The following is an 18,354-nucleotide window of genomic DNA, read 5'->3' on the forward strand; positions in this document are numbered from 1 at the left end:
GCCTAGCTCTTTCCTTGATTCCCTAGAACAGGCAGTCCCTGAAAAAGAAGGTTACACAACTTGCAGTAAGAAGCTCAGGTGACAGGGAGACGCTCTCAGGAAGAGGAGATCCCTGTAGTGGTTTCCGTGTGTCAGGAAAGCCATACCCATCAGGAGCTGCAGCCAAAGAACACACTCCATAGAACCAGGACCTGGCACACACTCTCCGCCTTTCCAGCCCTGGTGGTGGCCCCTTACCCTCTTGCGATATCAGATCCTATGTCTGCATGGCCGGTACCCCACAAGCACTTGCCAAACAAGCTGTATGTGAATGGAGGGTCACATCTGTTTCACTTGATTCTTCTAATATAGGAATGGGGACCACATAGTCAACCCTATTCTCCTATTACCAGACTATTCCTTAGGATCCAGGAAGAAAGTGATACCCTTTTGGAAGACACATTCACTTATCCAAATCTGGAGGATGTCATTCAGCGAACTACAGCAGAAATGTATTGCTAGAAGGGATAAATGTTATTTCTAAAATCTCTTCTAACATTCCTCCTGTGAAGAGCAAGTCAGTGAAAGAGTTTGTTCAGCAAATCACACTATTTAGATTGAATTTCAAAACAACTGCAAAATCCAGGTTTTGTGCTCTGTGCTGTGCCTGGGTACCGGAGAGAAAGCCAAACCACCACTCCTAGAATTTGTTACCATTTAAGGTGACAGAACTTTCTCTGGCTATTTTTAAGAGTAGGTAGAGTTCCCTCAGAGTGAATGTAGCTCAGTCCTGCCAAGAGATAAGCGAATGACTTCGGTGACCTTTGGAGGACTTTGCCCACCCTGGTTTTGAATCCTCTCTTTGGGGCCTATTATTTCAACTGGGGGAAGAAGAAGACTAGCTTAATCAGGAGAATTATATTCAGGGGGAAAGAAATCTGAGTCCTTCTTTGTCTTTCAGTCTAAACTTGTTTCAGGCTCACCAGTGAGATCTGTAGAAAGAAAGCCTAACTATTTCTGTGCCCTGTAAGCACTCTTTCAGTTGAGAAAATAATGAAATTAAAACAATAGGTGGCTGTTCATTAGTATTGAAAATATGAATGCTTGACATTTCCACGAAAGGGTAAGAGGACCATAAGTCAGTTGATATTTAAGTTGTTTAAAATTTCCAAGTATTCCTGCCAAGGGGAGAAGAAAAAAAAAAAAAAAAAAGACCAGAACTCTTGCCTTTTAGGTATAGACAGGCAAATTGTTCACTGAGCTGCTTGGGATGGAGCTGGAGGTGGAGGACTGTACATAGTGACCAACAGTAAACAAGGACATTCAAAATTAACATTTGCAGAAATGTTTAGTGTGTATTCATGTTGGATTTGTTAACATGTTATACTGTAGCTTACGCAAACTCCCCTGCATTCTCAAATACTAGCAGCCCAAGAATTAACAAACTTATTTTCATAAAAATAATGGTGATACCAAAAGAAATACCAGGAAAGAATTATAGGCTGTATACTTCATTGGCTTAACATTACATGGTATGGAAACAAATTCACTCAACACTTCCTCCCCAGGAAAAAAGTAGATATTTCCATCCCCACATAAAAATAAAGAAACTAAGCCAGGGAGGGGGAAAAGAAAAGAAAAAAAACTATTCATCCAAATATTCAGATGATATTTTTCAAATCAGCACAACAAAATCTCATTTTATTCAGAGCCTGAATAACAGAAGCCCAAATAACTAGCACTCCCCCACCCCAGCATCTTTAGGAACTTCTGACTCACTGGCAGCTACTAAGAACAAGATACTGTTCACATATGCTAGAGAAAAGATATTCCTCTATAATTTGATTTTCTTATGTTTTCACATAATATAAACTCCTATTAAATGCTAATGGCGAGCATAATTACACGACTGGTTAATAATTAAATCTGTTACAACAGTTCCTGGTTTGGAATTAATATTCATAGATGATCTCTTGATAAATATGCAGTTCAGGAAAGAATATGTAACTTACTTAAATAAATTAAGTAAATACATTACAAATAAGTAATGAAGTGATTAAATAAATACTGTTGAGAACTTATTTTAGAAACAAAGTAGAATTCATTATCTTTCCAAAAACTTTCCCCGAAAAGACTTTTTAGTATTCTTTTCAAGGTTTTCCTTGCCTTCACTTTGTTACGTTTTGGGGGGCTTCTCTGCTTACTAGTTAAGTCCTGAGATTTGGACGGCAAATCAATTGTGTCTCTCATGCTAAATCTGATAGATTCTGACAAGTCTCCATCAGCTGGGGAAACAGGGCCGTGGTCGGTCAGTGCTGTCTGTCATGGGTGTGGACGTGGAGAGGGGGACACGCGTGCTGCACGTGTGCAGGACCATCACAGTGTGACCATGGCCTTGGTAACTATTTCCTCTGCCACAGCTGCTTCCCTGTTGGTGCTCACCCAGGGGTTTAGCAGTCATTTTCCATTCTTAGTCCAACAGTAACAGCACAATTGGAACCAAGAAACAAACAGATCCGGTAAGAAAGGAACAGAGGGATTATTTCAGTGATGTCTCTGGAATTCCAGAAAGTTAGAATACGACAGAGGGCCATACAGTGCATCCGGATTAGTAGTAAGGAACAACTCACAGCTGGAGCAGATTTTACCTTCTAAACATTAAAAAAAAAAACCAAACCTTTCCTGCTCCCCCTGTGCCAACCAAGAACGGAGAGAGCTTAGAACAGGTTTTGCAGCGCATAGTCCTCATAACTGAGAGAGAAACACCCAAGATACACGTTTACAAGGCAGATCCAACCCTACAACTAACGATTCCACTTTCTGTCCGGGCCTCCCCACTCAAGGCAAGGTTTGAATTGCTTACAGACTTCCTGTGTGATTCTGAGTCGTGTCAGAGATTGAGAACTGTGGGTCCACAGAGCGGTCCTCAGCACTGACTACTCTAAGAATCCCCTGAGGCTTCTCTCAGTGGCCACTCAGTCTGTGCTCCAGGACCTCCAGCGATGGGGGCTCACAGCCTCCCACAGCAGCCCAGCCCAGCCCAGCCCAGCCCAGCTTCGGGCAGCCTGACTCTTAGATGGCTTTCGCTTGTATTGGTTCAGAAATCTCCCTTCTTACAACTTCCACCCATTCAGGCTGGTTCTACTCCTGATGTGGATGACGCCTCTCCCCGCTTGGCAGCACACAGGGCTTCCAGCAGTCCCTCTTCACCCACAAGTCCTTAAAACCAGAACCCTTTGATGACATGGTTTCAGTTCGGACTCTTGCTGTAGAAAAGGAATGAATCCCGAGGAGCTCTGACACTGAACCACGCCTTAGTCAGAAAAGCTGAAAATGTCAGATGTAGATTTTAATGTCAGTTTGAAAGTTTACAGGTTTATGTATATCAAGAGGCACACGTACAATAACGTTTTTTCATCCCAGCAATGCCACGCAAAAATGAGAACCCAAAATGAGAAAACAGACAATGCATAAAGATGTTTCTTACATTATTATTTATAAAAGCAAAAAATCTAAAGCAATCTAACTTCTGAAAAATAGTGGAATATTTCAATAGCAATGTATTCCAGAGGGAGCTTGATACTGAAAAGCACCCTGGAGTCAGATAGAGCTAGGTTTGATAGTCACTTCAGCCTTGACCTGTGAATTTGGAAGAGGTGCCTAACTCCTCAGTTTCTTCATTTGTACATTGAAGGTAACAATAGCCACTGAGAAAGGATCTGCAGTTTAGAAATGATGTTTGTGAAGACCGTGGCATATAGTAGGTTCAGTATATATTAGATAGTATCACTATTAAGGATTATTTTATTATGGTACATCCACCCACTAGAAAACCTTGAAACTAGCTATTAAACTATTAATTATGAAGTCCGTTTTGCAACTTGGGGAACTATTTTAATTACATGTTAGGTAAAAATGGATTCAATAATATATACATATTTAATATAATTTCATTAAAATATATAAGGAAAATAAAAATGATCAATTGTGGTATGAGAGGTGTGGGATTATGAATGATGTATTTCTATAAATAAAAGTATACATCTTTTAAAGGAAAAATGTCAATGTTTCTTAACAAAAAAGAAAAAATCAGATGGCTTCACAGGCAAATTCTATCAAACATTTAGAGAAGAGCTAACACCAATCCTTCTCAAACTCTTCCAAAAAACTGCAGAGGGAGGAACACTCCCAAATTCATTTTACGAAGCCACCATCACCCTGATACCAAAACCAGAAAAAGATATTACAAAAAAAGAAAACTATAGACCAATATCACTGATGAACACAGATGCAAAAATCCTGAACAAAATACTAGCAAACAGAATCCAAAAACATATTAAAAGGAGCATACATCATGATCAAGTGGGATTTATCCCAGGGATGCAAGAATTCTTCAATATACGCAAATCAATCAATGTGATACACCATATTAACAACTTGAAGAATAAAAACCATATGATCATCTCAATAGATGCAGACAAAGCTTTTGACAAAATTCAACACTGATTTATGATAAAAACTCTCCAGAAGAGGGGCATAGAGGGAACCTACCTCAACATAATAAAGGCTATATATGACAAACCCACAGCGAACATCATCCTCAATGGTTAAAAACTGAAAGCATTTCCACTAAGATCAGGAACAAGACAAGGATGTCCACTCTCATCACTCTTATTCAACATACTTTTGGAAGTCCTAGCCACAGCAATCAGAGAAGAAAAAGAAATAAAAGGAATACAAATTGGAAAAGAAAAAGTAAAACTGTCACTGTTTGCAGATGACATGATACTATACACAGAATATCCTAAAGATGCCACCAGAAAACTACTAGAACTAATCAATGAATTTGGTAAGGTTGCAGGATACAAAATTAATGCACAGAAATCTCTGGCATTCCTATACACTACCAATGAAAAATCAGAACGAGAAATTAAGAAAACAATCCCATTTACTATGGCAACAAAAAGAATAAAATACCTAGGAATAAACCTACCTAAGGAGGTGAAAGACTTGTACTCAGAAAACTATAAAACACTGATGAAAGGAATCAAAGATGACATAGAGATGGAGAAATATACTACGTTCTTGGATTGGAAGAATCAATAGTGTGAAAATGACTATACTACCCAAAGCAATCTACAGATCCAATGCAATCCCTATCAAACTACCAGTGGCATTCTTCACAGAATTAGAACAAAAAAATTTACAATTTGTATGGAAACACAAGAGACCCTGAATGGCCAAAGCAATCTTGAGAAAGAAAAATGGAGCTGGAGGAATCAGGCTTTCTGACTTCAAACTATACTACAAAGCTATAGTAATCAAGACAGTATGGTCCTGACACAAAAACAGAAATATAGATCAATAGTACAGGATAGAAAGCCCAGAGATAAACCTACACACATATGGTCACCTAATTTACGACAAAGGAGGCAAGAACATACAATGGAGAAAAGACAACCTCTTCAATAAGTGGTGCTGGGAAAACTGGACAGCTACATGTAAAAGAATGAAATTAGAACACTACCTAACACCATACACAAAAATAAACTCCAAATGGATTAAGACCTAAATGTAAGACCAGACACTATAAAACTCTTAGAGGAAAACACAGGAAAAACACTCTTTGTTTGCCCAGCAAAGGAAACCATAAACAAGATGAAAAGACATCCCTCAGAATGGGAGAAAATATTTGCAAATGAAACAACAGACAGAGGATTAATCTCCAAAATATACAAACAGCTCACGGAGCTCAATATCAACGAAACAAACAATTCAATTAAAAAATGGGCGGAAGACCTAAATAGACATTTCACCAAAGAAGACATACAGATGGCCAAGAGGCACATGAAAAGATGCTCAACATCACTAATTATTAGAGAAATGCAACTCAAAACTACAATGAGGTATCACCTCACACAGGTCACAGTGGCCATTATCAAAAAATCTAGAAACAATAAATGCTGGAAAGGGTGTGGTGAAAAGTGAACCCTCCTGCTCTGTTGGTGAGAATGTAAATTGATACAGCCACTATGCAGAACAGTATGGAGGGTCCTTAAAAAACTAAAAATAGAACTACCACATGACCCCACAATCACACTCCTGGGCATATACCCTAAGAAAACTGTAATTCAAAGAGAGATGTGTACCACCACAATGTTCACTGCAGCACTATTTACAATAGCCAGGACATGGAACCAACCTAAATGTCCATCGACAGATGAATCAATAAAGAAGATGTGGCACATATATACAATGGAATATTACTCAGCCATAAAAAGAAACGAAATTGAGTTATTGGTAGTGAGGTGGATGGACCTAGAGTCTGTCATACAGAGTGAAGTAAGTCAGAAAGAGAAAAACAAATACCATATGCTAGCACATATATATGGAATCTAAAAAAAATAAATAATAATGGCACTGATGCACTGATGAACCTACCGGCAGGGCAGGAATAAATATGTAGACATAGAGAATGGACTTGAGGACCCGGGGCAGGGGAGGGGGAAGCTGGGGCGAAGTGAGAGTAGCATTGACATATATACACTACCGAATGTAAAATAGTTAGCTAGTGGGAAGCAGCTGCATAGCACAGGGAGATCAGCTCCGTGCTTTGCGATGACCTAGAGAGGTGGGATAGGGAGGCTCAAGAGGGAGGGGATATGGGGATATATGTATGCATATGGCTGATTCACTTGGTTGTACAACAGAAACTAACACAGTATTGTGAAGCAATTACACTCCAATAAAGATTTAAAAAAAAGAGAGAGAGAGAGAAAACGGACGATAGAAATGTAATTTAAAATGTCCTAAAGAATTATCCATTTTATGTTTGTTTAAGAAAATATCATTTTATATTTAAAGAAAAGACTGTAAGCCTTATCTTGTGGGAGAGTTTCACATCACCATTTTGAAACTCAGGGACGCTCAGGTGGTCTTTGCAATCCAGAGATGGCAGCACACTACCACCCCCTGGTGGCAACACGGCTAAGGTGTAGGATCAACAGCTTGGAAGTAAAATAGCAATTTATACGCAAGCTCTAAAAGGAAAGGTGTAAGTGTCCAAAACTCTGAAAAACTTCAACTTCAGCCTGTGCCCCACACAACTAACCTATATTAAATTCCACATGGTGCATACTTATTACACAAATGTTAACTTACTTTATTGCAAATACAATTTCATAAAAATAAACCTGGTACGCATGCATCTTTAGACCTACTGGCTAGTGGGATCTGATAATTTGATGAAAACAGTAGAGGCTGTAGCAGTAATCCAGGCAGGTACTAGTTTACTGCAAATAAAAGAAAAAGTCCAGAGCCCGTCTGAAGGAACTTGAGTCTGGGGGGCAGTTTGTGCTCCCAAGCAGTTACAATATGATGAGAGAACTGCTTTGATGGGTGTGTGTACAGTGTTGAGGCAGGACTGGGGAGGGAGCACCTAAATGGGCCTGTGGGACTCAGTGAAGCCATCACAAAGGATGGACACCAGGTCTGGCAAACACACCTGGGAGTGCATTCTGAGAAGAGAAAATAGAAAGTTATTACTGTGGAAAGAGTTTACTTTTTTGTACTTTGTCAAAGTTGTTTTTGTTTTGCAGCTTAATGGAAGAGAAAAGCCTCATAATAAAGGAAATCGAGAAGATACCTAAGCCAGGAGTAAGTCTTAGATGATCTAGACTTTGTTAAATACAGCTGGATTGAAACATCCCTTTTGATAAATATTAACGTTTATCACAACAACCATACCCTGAAACATTTGAAAGACCCAGAAATCTTAACAATGGATGGTGCTGAAAGGAATATCTGCATAACTTCTACAGTAAACATAAGTGGTGCCTATTACAGGATTTAGCTGTTTGGCATCTAGTTCAGGTTATGTTTAGTTGGACAATATCTGCTTTGTTTTCAGAAGAAAAAATGGTTGGCACTTAAAAACATTATTTTTGCTATAGCTATTACTCTCATAGCTTCCTGACTGTCTCAAGCTTATTACAAGAATTTTTTATAAAGGTGTATCACTTATTCATTCCTGCCTAACAAACTGCCCCAAAACATAGTGGTTTAAAACAACAGCCGTTTCTTATTTTCCTCAGTTCTGAATTCTTCTGGTCTGAGCTGGCTCATTTGGGGCTGGAAGGCCTAGGATGGCTTCATTCATACGTCAGCCAGTTGGGCCGCTAGTTGGTCTAAGGTCACATGTCACTGGTTACTCTCATGACGGTGGAAGGGTTTCCAGTCTCAGGAAAGAGACAGAGAGTCTCAAGAGAGGGCAAACCCCAACACACGCACTTTTCAAGCCTCTGCTTAAATCACTGTTGGTAACATCACATTGGTCCAAGCAAGTCGCATGGTCACATCTAGAATCAATGGGGAGAGAAATAGGTCCTACCTCTTAATGGGAATAAGGACAAAGACATATTGCAAAGAGGCATGCAAACAAAAATAGGAGGAATTTATGTCCCTTTTTTTGCAATCTATCATAGAAAGTAAATACAGAGATCATCACACTTTGCATTGCTTTCACCTTCTAAATGGTTCTATTTAAAAAGTATGTTGTTGGTGGTCTAATTCCAAGGCATAGAGTAAAATGCCTTTACTCTATATGCATAGAGTAAAATGCTATAATATATATGAGTATGAATATATTGATACATCATATTATATATTAATATAATTATGTATATATTATATACTAGTACACAAGTATTCCTAACCATCATTTTCAACACAGATTCTGTGGGAAAAAGCATTGTGGATTTTAGTTCCTGACCATAGGATCACCAATTTTACCCTCGAAGCCACAGTGGAGGAGGACGAGGGTGATATGCAGAAAGGCCAGAGCAGGCTAAATGGATCCTTCCACTAAGTCATTAGTAATGTGTGGACCTTCTGAGTATAAGAAGGCTTCTCTCTCACAAGTCAAACACTCCCCAGAATATCAGTCATGGGAAACAAAGACCTGTTAGGAGTCTGGGGCAGAGGGCATTTGGGGATAATGTGCCTGAGTTAGAGAAGTAGTCTTAATAAGAGAGCAGGGGATTAAGGAGTGCCAAGGATACGATATTCCAAATATAAACTTCCTAATCTTTAATTCTCATGTGTGACTCAGGAAAACCATAAACCTGATATTCAAAGATTATTTGCATCTGGTGTTGCCAAATCACAAAGCTACTAGAAAAAAGGCTGGGAATTTTTACTAACGCTTTTTGGTATGAAATAAATATGAACTCAGAAAAAGGAAACACTTAAAATGTAGGAAGATAAAAAAGAGCATTAATTTAAAAATGAGTTCAAATCTAATGTGAAATGTTTAACACACGCAGTATAATTGCCATGCCTTTATTGAAGAGGTCGGAAATAATAAGTTGCATTTAACTGCGCAAGAAATCATTCATGAATCTCAAAACAAATATAATCAAGATGGTGAGTAAAATTATTTTTAATTTGATTTTTAAGACAAATGTTTGCTCAGACTCTGTATAATCTGATAATTTTCATGACTTTTAAAGGAAATGGAGAAGATGAGAATATTGAGAGAAAGCACTGAAGAATTACGTAAGGAAGTAACACAGAAGAAATTAGAAATTAAAAATTTACGGGAAGATTTGACATCCAAGCAAAAGCAATTACTAAAGGAGCAGAAGGAACTAGAAGAATTGTTCGAATCTCAGGTCACCTTAAAGGTATGTTACTCACAGCTCATAAATATTTAAACATTGTGCCTGCAAGGACATAAAGGGGCATGGGTATGAAGATTGACTGCAAATGTTTGACAAAGACCAAAACACACACACTGAAATGTTCTGCATTGTGACTGATCCTATCAAACTAAACCTGGGCTCTGGGAATTCACAAAAGACTCTGGAGTGTTTGGTAGCATCACTCTAAATTGGAGTCCTGACCTGGGGAAAAGGCCTCTCTAAACCTCAGCAAGCATTCTTCAATATTGGAAATGAGTGTCACAAACACAGTCACTTCCTTCAAGAGCAAGCAAATGTTCTAACCTCTTTTGTATACTGTTATTACTGCATCCTTCTTTGTTTGATTCCACTTCACTTCCCTCTCACCGTGAAAGTGATGCAGGGCCTGTATTTATGTTTTAGGAGATAATTAAATTTCATTTTATTTTGAAACCTTTGTATAATAGGTCTCGAAACAATCGAAGTAACCTAGACTTATGTCTTAAAACTACATCTGAGACACCTTGGCTTAGAGGACAGTTATGATTCACTTTGACCTCCTTTTCCTTAAGAGTCAGAGCAGTCGGCCAAGATGTACCCAGATGCCACCCAGAACACAGGCACTGAGCACGGGTGAATTTACAAGGAACCCAATGAAACTAAGGCTTCACATGCACGAACCACCACCAAGGTCCTGAACCTAAGTATCATTTATAACTGTTGATTCTTTTTCTTAAAAAGAGCTCCCCAGGACTTCCCTGGTGGCACAGTGGTTAAGAATCCACCTGCCAAGGCAGGGAACACGTGTTCGAGCCCTGGTCCGGGAAGATCCCACATGCCACAGAGCAACTAAGCCCGCGAGCCACAACTACTGAGCCCACGTGCCTAGAGCCCGTGCTCTGCAACAAGACAAGCCACCGCAATGAGAGGCCCGCGCACCACAATGAAGAGTAGCCCCCGCTCGCCGCAACTAGACAAGCCTGTGCGCAGCAACGAAGACCCCAAGCGGCCATAAATAAATAAACAACTTTATAAATAAATAAATATATAATACTTTAAAAAAAAAAAAAGAGCTCCCCAAATTGTACGAGTTTCAGCCTCACAAAATTTAGATCTGCCTCAAGACTGAGCAAGATCCCAGGGAGAAACGCACCACACTGCAGGGATGTCCTCAACCCCAAGCATCTGTGTTACACCAGACCCCAAAGTCCAGTGTGATCCTCAGGTAGGAAGGGGCTCTTCCACAACCCCTGCCACATACATAAGATCCTTGAGGCTAAAAGTGAATCCTCCGCGAATCCACAGAGCACGGTGCAAAGTGGCGTGAGACAAAACAAGCTTCTGATCTTGGCCTTGCCATTTACAAGCTGTGTGAGTTTGGGAAAATTATGTACCTTCACTTAGCCTCGGTCTTAGGCAGGGTTCCCTAGAAGCAGAGATTAAGACAAGTATTCACTGAGCAGGAGCTCTAAGGAGAATCCCATAGGGTAGCGAGGGAAACAGGCTAGAGGTGGGGTTCGAAGCGGGCCAAAATTCGGTTTCAGGAGAACCCTCCTGGCAACCTGATGCCATGAATTGCACCGCAGTGGTTGCTCCACCCTGAGGCAGAGGGATGGGCTGCTATATCTCCACATGGGTCACAGCCTGCTCCCCTCCACCTTCCACCCCCCATCCCCCGACAAGGCAGCTCTGCCAGCCATGGCAATCCTGTGGAGAGAACAAGCATGAGCTGTCAGCAGCCTCTGCAACCTCTGAGCGATGGGTGTACCTCCATAAAGGGAATCTACGCAGAGCGCCCAGAGGATGTGTTACACTCAGTTAGCTCCTCTTTAAAATGGTAACAACCATTACCATCTTGTAAGGTCATTATGAATATTAAATGGAATAATTAAAGCACACTGCATAGTACAGGACAGACAGTAAGAATTCTACACCTCGTAGTTCTTTTCTCTTTCCTGTTTAATTTGCTTGACTGCTTCTGGTCCAAGACTACATAATTTAACATGGTTGCATTTCTTTACTAGGCTGAAGAGGTCCACCATCAATCCATTCCTGTACAAATTGGAAAAGAGATAGAAAAAACAACACGCAAAAAAGTGTATGGCTTACTTTTATTTTTTATCCCTCCCAGCCCACGCTCCCCCAAGTTATGTGTGCATGCTAAAACAAGAATATTAACCACTGAACACATCGAATTACTGTTATAATTTTAGAAATATCTGCATTTGGCCCTGTCTAGGTTGTATATATCAAGTTCTTCAGGAGAATGTAGTGCAGCACATTACTGTCATTCCTAGCATTTATGTCTTAATTTTGGGACAATATTCTCTTTCCAATTTTATATCATATCTCTATGGAGAACACCAACTGACTTTAACAGATCTGTGTATGGAATAAATGATTGGAACTGTGTAGAGTTTCATGGTCTAGATATATGTTGGCCAGCCAGATGCCTAAAGCCCAAGTGACAGTAACTCTTCACTTGCCAGCTATTCACGTGTGTAAGACCCGCAAGCATTCAGAGCAGATTTGGAGGCAGAAGTCACTGAGGAATTCTCAAGGTTTAGAGGAACCGAAAAGGGTAAAGATAAGTGAAGATACAAAAATCTGGAGAAGTACTATGATTGCTCTGGTGACTGATCTTAAAAGAAGAGAGAAAAAAAGCAGCAGACACTAGTAACGTTTCTAAAAGCCAAGCCCACTAGCACCAAAGTTGAGAAATTTACCTCAATTCAGGGAGGCTGGTCAGGATGAGGGCAGAATCCCAGGAGACGGTAGCAGTGGGGATCTGGGGAGAAAGTGGGGAGGCTGGACAAATTCCTGCCCTCAGTGGCACTCAATGGAGATATCCCCTCAGTCCCACTCATCTGTGGTCTTCACCCCACTTCTGAGATCACTGAATTTGTGACTAGCCCTTCTGTTGCCTGGTCAGAAAGTAAAAATAGGTAGACAGCCTGGGCTCAAAATAAGGCAAACTCATGTGTGTGTTGGGCACAAATGTATATGTGTATGTATGTATCCCTCACAGAGAAATGGAAAAGAAAAAACTGGTCGTGGAATATGAACTCAAAGAGCTAAATGACTCCCTAAAGAAAGTTGAAACCAAAATTAACGCTGTAATGGAAGAAAAGGAGGACACAATAAAGGAAGTTGAAGGCAAACGAGCCTTGCTTGAAATTAAAGAACAAGAGTATAACCAGTTGGTCAAGCTACTGGAATTAACCAGAGAGAATGAAGCAACTTCACTAACTGAAAGGTTAGTTATATTAATGTGTTTCTGTCATCTAAATTTTCTTCAATTTGTATTTGAGGATTCAAAACATAATCTCAAACATTTATATTGATTCAATAAACATTTTTATAGAAGTTTACATTTTTACCATTAATAAAAATATATTATTAAATAAAGCATTTCAAAGTATTTCTCCATCCTTTATTCTTCACTGCCCTCAATTTCCTGTGCCCAAAAACTTAAGGACACAATCTATCGCACTTTTTTCAGTTTCTAAAACATGCCTCAGGGAAATTCTATCACTGGAGTGTGCTATAATGGAGGGACTTTTTTCCCTGAAAATTATTGTATTCTGAGGTAATCATGATTTTTTCCTAATGGGAGCAATTTTGTGGTATGAGTCTCTGACAGAGTGTTATTTTCCATTTTTAAGCAAAATTTCAGGGAGACTAGAAACTTCTGCCTCTGCCAATTTGCTCTTCCATTTGGGGTTTTTTTAGTGGCTGTGACTCTGACAAGAACTCGCAAACAGAACTGCTTTGGGCATTACTTACAATTTGCTTCTAGCATGAAAATAGTTCCTTATGCACCTGCTGAGCACACTGTCTTGAAAAACATGAAGGACAGTTGATGACAAATCACTTTCATATTCTCTTTTTACCCGGAACAGAGGGATCTTGGATCTCAATTTACGAAACTGTCTCACTGACAAGCAAAACTACCATGATGAACTTTCCCGTAAGCAGAGAGAGAAAGAGCGAGATTTTCGAAATTTAAAAAAAATGGAGCTACTCTTGAAAGTGTCCTGGGATGCACTCACTCAAACACAAGCACTGCAACAAAGGCTTCTGTTAGAGGTGGGTGCTAAACACCACTATCGGGTTTGTAAGCTCTGCAACGTCTTTTTGTTTTTTGGGTTTTTTGGTTTGGTTGTTGTTTTTTTTTTTCCTTTGGGCCGCGCTGGTACGGCTTGTGAGATCTTAGTTCCCCAGCCAGAGACTGAACTCAGGCCCTTGGCAGTGAGAGCGTAGAGTCCTAACCACTGGACCGCCAGGCAATTCCCTCAGTACTGTCTTTTTTAAGCAAAAATATTTCAAGAATTTGTTTTTGCTGTCAATAAAGAAAGAGGGAAAGGAAAAGAAAAGAGAAAAGATAACTTTAAAATGGATCAAACCTGTTATAGAGGCTCTGTCTTATAGTATGTTTCAATCTTTTCGTTAGCCCAAGATTAGAGAAATGTCTTATTGGGATCAAGCAGCAGCCTGGCCAGGGGAGGCAGTTTGGTCATCCGGCTCTGGAAGAGCTAACGGGTTCATTACAGGGTAGGACCAAGTGGACCACTATGTTTGAAGTAGTTGAAAGAGTCAGATCCAGAATGGTGTCACTGTAGACTACAATAGTCAGAAACAAGATCAGATCATGTAAATATAGATGGACAGTCAGCCTGTACCTCCAAGTAGTCAAGGGCCAGCAGAACCCAATGTCTGGCTACCTGGATAATTTTGTGCAGTATCAGAGGTGTACTACAACCGGAGAATGCTCAGTATAGCTGTTACTTTCTTACTACCTCTGCACTCCCAAATGGAGGGGTTTTGGTCCTGTTGCCTCTGATTCCCTCCTCTCTCACGTGGCACTCCCTGTGCTAATCAACCGAGCAGTGCTAAAAGGCAGTGGATTGTTGAGAGGGCTGCATCCCTGTGCCCAGGCCTTAGTCAGTGCTTCCTTTGGTGAAAATGAGATCAATCTCTGAGATGAAGCAGCTGGGGGTACAGAAATCATACCTGTTTTCTTCAGGACTGTCATGGTCCCTGACATTATGGAGGTTCATGACCTCAGACATGTAAACAGGAGTTTCCAGCTATAGTAGACACTTCTGATCCTAACCTATAAGCCTAATGCTCTTCTCCTTCTGGGAATATGGAAGGTTTATACTTCCTTGTACGCTCTGTCATTGAGCAGGGTCATATGATTGGTTCTGGCCAAGGGATTGTGGGCAGAAATGACACATGTTCCTTCCATCCTGGAGCAGTGTGAGACCCTCTAGCTCTTTCCCCCAACCCGTGGCCATTGTGGAAGTACAAGATGACATGGAAGTGCTGTAAATGGAAGCATCCAGGAATGCTGAGCCAACTGTGGTCGTGGAGAATCACCTTGACTGGCCACAGGCTTTGTCAGAGCAAGAAATAAGCTTTCATGCTTTTGAGCGATGATAGTTGGGCTTGTTTCTTTAGCATAACCTAGCCTATCCTGATTGAAAGACCAAGATTTAGCAAAGTGTGAAAATAACTGGTTAGAGTTATGAGTATTCTAAATAACTAGGTCTTGGTCTTGCTGTCAGATGGCACTCATGGACCTTTTTTCCTATCTCAATGGGGCAAAATGTGCTTTTCACAATTTTGCAAAACAAATAGAACAGTTATTTGTTATTATTAAATAAAACAACAGTATTTATGTTTCTCATCTACTTTTAATAGTTTTATTAAAATTCCTGCATGTAGATTGATTCTTTTATGACAATGAAATATTTTAAACTATAGAAATGCTTTTTTCCATAAAAGTTTACGTTGTCTGATATTAGTACAATCAACCATTACACTAGTTTTTTTTTTATTGTTGTTAGATTTTGCATGATTATTTCCTTATCCAACCATTTACTTTCATTCTCTCTTTGTCCTCATCTAGGTGTGTCTTTCATATGCAGGATATACTTTTTAATATCTAGTCTGAAAACTTATGCCTTTCAGTTCTTGTATTTAGTCCAAAGACATTTAAAGTAATTATGGATACACTTGGGCTTATGTCTACCGTATTACTATTGCTTTTTCTTTGTCCCATCTATTGTATGTCTCATTTTCTCTCCTATCTTTTCTTCTTTCGGATTAATCAAAAAGATGAATTGTTCAATTTCCTATTGTTCTATTTTCCCCATTTTTGATATGCATTAGTTTTGCATTCTCTTTCCATCCCGAGTGGTTATTCTAAAGATGACACCATTCATCCTTAAATTAGAGTCCAGTAAAAATTCTTTTACTACTTCCTGGATAATGCTAGAACCTTTGAAGACTTTAACTCTATTTACCTTTGCAACTCTCATACGTTCACATATATTTTTTAAATCCAACTTTTCAAGTTATTCTTACTTGAAGTATTGGCTAACTACAAGCTATTCTATTTTAGCCCAAAGCCTTTCACATTAGGATGTTAAGTTGGAACTTTGGGTAAACATAGACCTTCTGATACTCCACCTCAATCACGGTGAGATTTACAGTGATTAGCAGCTAAAACATTTCTTCTAAGACCTAGTTGAATCCTAGATGTGATGAGTACGAAGCTCTTAGGAGCAGCAAATGTTGTTTTTATTGATAATACAATCCCTGTTTATTGACCAAATAACCATAAGTAAGATTTCTTTAAACAATAATAGGAAAAAAATTATCATTGCCTTTAGTAATCTATTGTGGTGATTCCAGTAGTAAATAAAGTCACTCTGTTAAATATTTGCTAATGCTGACTCAACAAAACATTACCCTTAAAAGTAAAAGATAAATAGAAGCAGTAAGATAATTTGTCCCTTAGAGAAATACCTATTAGTGATCTCAAAAGCAGTTATACACTGATAAAAGTCACAATATTGGTTCTAAAATATGACACACCCTAAACAAAATTAAGTTGGTCTCTACCAGAAAATCTCAATTAAATAAAATAGAAGGGGTACATAAACATAATATAAAATGTAATTCTGCCATTTATACTTCCAGTTAAGATATGAAATATTGCAGTAGACCATGGTTCCTGTCATAGTAGCCAGAAAAAATGGATAAACTAAAAATCAGATATTTTAAAAAGACATATGAGAGTTGTGGGAAGTAAATTCTAAAACAGCATATACACTTCATAGGTGAACAGAGACAGGTAGGCTTTTTCCTCCCTGAAGCATTTGCCAAGTCTAGGCATGGGCAGGTAGAAGATGGACCTCCCAAGAAATAACAAAGCTGGAGGCATAACCCTCCTAGCCAGACTTTAGACAATACTACAAAGCTATGGTAATCAAAACAACATGGCACTGGCACAAAAACAGACATATAGATCAATGGAACAGAATAGAGAGCCCAGAAATAAACCCACACATCTTCAGTCAGTTAATCTTCAGCAAAGGAGGCAATAATATACAATGGAGAAAAAACAGTCTCTTCAGCAAGTGGTGTTGGCAAAGCTGGACAGCCTCATGTAAATCAACGATATTAGAACACTGCCTAACACCATACACAAAAATAAACTCAAAATGACTTAAAGACTTAAATATAAGACATGAAACCATAAAAATTCTAGAAGAAAACATAGGCAGGGGCTTCCCTGGTGGAGCAGTGGTTAAGAATCCGCCTGCCAATGCAGGGGACACGGGTTCGAGTCCTGGTCCGGGAAGATCCCACATGCCACGGAGCAACTGAGCCTGTGCGCCACAACTACTGAGCCTGTGCTCCAGAGCCAGCAAGCCACAACTGCTGAAGCCCGCGTGCCTAGAGCCTGTGCTCTGCAACAAGAGAAGCCACCACAATGAGAAGCCCGCGCATTGCAACAAAGGGTAGCCCCCGCTCACCACAACTAGAGAAAGCCCACATGCAGCAACGAAGACCCAATGCAGCCAAAAATAAATACATAAATTACAAAAAAAAGAAGAAAACATAGGCAAAACATTCTCTAACATAAATTCTCCTGGGTCAGTCTTGCAAGGCAATAGAAATAAAAGCATAAATAAACAAAGGGAATCTAATCAACCATATAAGCTTTTGAAAAGCAAAGGAAAGCATAAACAAAACGAAAAGACAACCAATAGACTGGGAGAAAATATTTGCAAATAATGCAACCGATAGAGATTAATTTCCAAAATATACAAGCAGCTCATACAGCTCAATATAAAAAAAAAAAGAAAACAAACAACCCAATTAAAAATGGGCAGAGACCAAAACAGACATTTCTCTAAAGAAGACATACAGGTGGCCCTCAGGCACATGAAAAGATGCTCAACGTTGCTAATTATTAGAGAAATGCAAATCAGAACTATAATGAAGTATCACCTCACACCAGTCAGAGTGGCTATCATCAAAAAGTCTACAAATAATAAATGCTGGAGAAGGTGTGGAGAAAAGGGAACCCTCCTACACTGTTGGTGGGAATGTAAATTGGTACAAGCATTATGGACAACAGTGTGGAGGTTCCTTAAAAGACTAAAAATAGAGCTACCATATGATCCAGCAATCCCACTCCTGGGCATATATCCAGAAAAGATGAAAACTCTAATTTGAAAAGATATATCCACCCCAATGTTCATAGCAGCACTTTTGCAATAGCCAAGACATGGAAGCAACCTAAGTATCCAATCAACAGATGAATGGATAAAGAAGATGTTATATATATATATATATATATATATATATATGCACATACACACACATACATACACAC

This window comes from Tursiops truncatus, chromosome 9, assembly GCF_011762595.2.
Source record: "Tursiops truncatus isolate mTurTru1 chromosome 9, mTurTru1.mat.Y, whole genome shotgun sequence".
Taxonomy (NCBI): Eukaryota; Metazoa; Chordata; class Mammalia; order Artiodactyla; family Delphinidae; genus Tursiops; species Tursiops truncatus.